At 48.6% G+C, this 2,779-nt stretch overlaps 1 protein-coding gene across 1 annotated transcript in view; it reads right to left on the reverse strand.

Moving 5' to 3' along the window:
- Window positions 1-2,779, reverse strand: part of KIF9 (kinesin family member 9) — a 55,158-nt gene that overhangs the window by 39,644 nt on the left and 12,735 nt on the right. The gene's annotated exons all lie outside the window — the stretch shown is intronic.

The raw sequence follows: 2,779 nt of genomic DNA on the forward strand, positions 1-2,779 counted from the left end.
ATGTGACTTAACATTATATTTCTACTGGGTAGCAATGGACTAGACTACTAAAAGTCTAAGATGCTGAGATACTTAAGCTTTGACAGTGGGATATTAAGTATATTACTTCAAAAACTGGAGCATGGATAGTTTATATACTAGACAGATGTCTATACTTCTTATAGGACAGCACGATAAAAGCACAAGATGCTTTTGAGGAAAGACCTTTTGCCTACAACTTCCAAACCAGAGAGACCTCACAGAACCCAGGCTAGCAGGGCCCAAAGGAATGCCCTTCTATCCTGTCTTCAGTCATACTTCTCAAGCCCCCACACAGTCCTGAAAGGTCATGCCTTGCTTCTTGTCTTAGCTCTTTCAGGTGCTATGGTGGCAGAAACAGCCAGAAGAGGCCAGTAAGGAAGCTCTGCAAGGGTCAATATTCTCATTAAAACCAGAAAAGGGTCAGGTGCAGTGGCTCACACCTGTAATCCCAGGACTTTGGGAGGCGAGGCCAGAGGATCACTTGAGCCCAGTTTAAGACCAGGCAGGGCAACACAGTGAGACCCCACTCCTAAAAAAAAAAATTGAAAATTAGCCGGGCATGGTGACACACACCTATAGTCCTAGTTACTTGGGAGGCTAAGGCAAAAGGATCCTTTGAGCCTAGGAGTTTGAGGCTACGGTGAGCTATAACAAGACTACTGCATTCTAGTACAGGCAACAGAGTGAGAACCTGCCTCAAAAACCACTACCACCAAAAAAAAAAAAAAAAACATAAAACAGGAAGGAACATGACCAGGACCTCCAAATCCCTTGTTTTTTTGTTTTTTGAGATGGAGTCTCACTCTGTTGCCTAGGCAAGAGCCGTGGCATCAGCCTAGCTCACAGCAACCTCAAACTCCTGGGCTCCAGTGATCCTCCTGCCTCCTAAGTAGCTGGGACTACAGGCATAAGCCACCATGCCTGGCTAATTTTTTCTATTTTTAGTAGAGACAGGGGTCTCACTCTTGCTCAGGCTGGTCTCGAACTCCTGGGCTCAAGTGATCCTCCTGCCTCAGTCTCCCAGAGTGCTAGGATTACACTGAGCCTGGCCTCCAAATCCTTAATTATAGGATCATAGACCATTGGAGGAGCAAGAGGCTGATTAGTATGCCTGACTCCCACTTTCACAAATGAGGAAGCCGGCTCAGTGCGGGTGTGGGTCAGAGTCTGAAACCTGAACTCCTGGTTTCCTGAGGCCTCTGATCCTACCCACCCTTGAGCCATGTGTATCCCATCTCAGGTACTAGTAGTACCAGCACCAGCTGCAACTCCTTTGAGTGCTTGGCCCTACTGTTTATAGTAGCTGGCCTAGGGTCAGCTGAATCTATGGCAGAGAGAGGAGACCTGTGTGGCATCCCACCCATGGGCCCACTCTCTACCTGCTGCAGGGCACGAGGGAGGATCCCCCGGTGCTTGTAATTCTCAGTTGCCCCCGTCATGGTGTATGTCTTGCCAGCTCCAGTCTGCCCATAACACATGATGGTCCCTGCAAACATTTCAAAACACGTCTTGGTGACATCCAAAAAAATAGCTCCGAGGACAGACCTCCCGTCCCCCAGCATTACGGGTGCCAGCCAGGACCCTTGGAGCAAAGATAGACAGTGGGAACAGCCAAGGACTTCAGGAATTCCACCATGGAAGAGGGTGGGCAGGCAGGGGAACAGGTACATAAACGGTCAAAACAAGGCCATCTGCCCTGAATGTGTGGTGCACACAGTCCTCTACTGTTCCCTTCACCAAGAGATGATCTGGCCCTAGGGCTTCTGTGAACAGGGAATCTCAGGGTACAGAGGAACTTGGACTTTTCCTAAAAAGATGAGTAGAGAGAGAGGAAAATTAGACTCCAACCCTTTTCTCACAGAGCCATGAACTGCCAGGGTCTCAGGGCTGGCAGGAGGCGTCAACTTCCCCACAGAGGCAAGAAGAGCTTTCAAAATCTCTAGGAAGAGATGGAGTGGAAAGGGCATTTCCTGTCAATGGTAAGAATTCTTTGCAGACTGCCAAGTTCCCACAGAACAAATAGGGCTTTACAAGAGCCCATGTCACTACCAGAAAGGGACCACCATGATCAGGCCCTAATCTGGTCACATTGCCCCTGCCCTGGGAAGACTTTCATTCATACCTCTCAAGTCCTTCAGGCCTACCTTCATATCAGGCTCTGGGACACTAACCACACAGTCATTCTGGGCTCCAGTTCCCATCTAATCTTCCTCTTGGCTTGGGTAGTCTGAGCCAGACGCCAGCCCAAAGGCTGCCTTCTGGGTGTTTGTTTACACAGTAGATCTGCCTGGGCAATGCTGGGCTGTGGCAATCAGTGTTTGCCTTTGTCACATAGATTCTCTAGATCTTGGGATTGGTAGCAGGTTTTACACAAGGGGCCCTGCTTCAGCATCTGAGTTGGAGCCAGAAACAGTGTCTATTAACCCAATAGAAATGAACAGGAAGGAGTCACTTCAACTGAGACTCAGAATCCATTTGTGCTTCCACAGCACCCAGTGCTCAAGACTCTTAATCTCCCTGGGCCTCATTTCCTCTGTCTCCACCTCCTCAGGGCCACATCCCCTCAAGGCATCACGAAAATAAATGAGAACACCCTTGGGTCAGTGGGGACCACATCAATGCAGGATAAATTACGATGTTTGGGCATCCACACTCAATGGATTTTTAAATATAAAACCTAACTTGCAAAACAGGGAACATTTTAGTCAGCAGCTACCAGAAGGCAAAGCCTACAAACGGTGCGATACACACGCACACA

The sequence above is a fragment of the Propithecus coquereli genome, unplaced genomic scaffold (assembly GCF_000956105.1).
Source record: "Propithecus coquereli isolate 6110/MARCELLA unplaced genomic scaffold, Pcoq_1.0 Scaffold1, whole genome shotgun sequence".
Classification (NCBI taxonomy): Eukaryota; Metazoa; Chordata; class Mammalia; order Primates; family Indriidae; genus Propithecus; species Propithecus coquereli.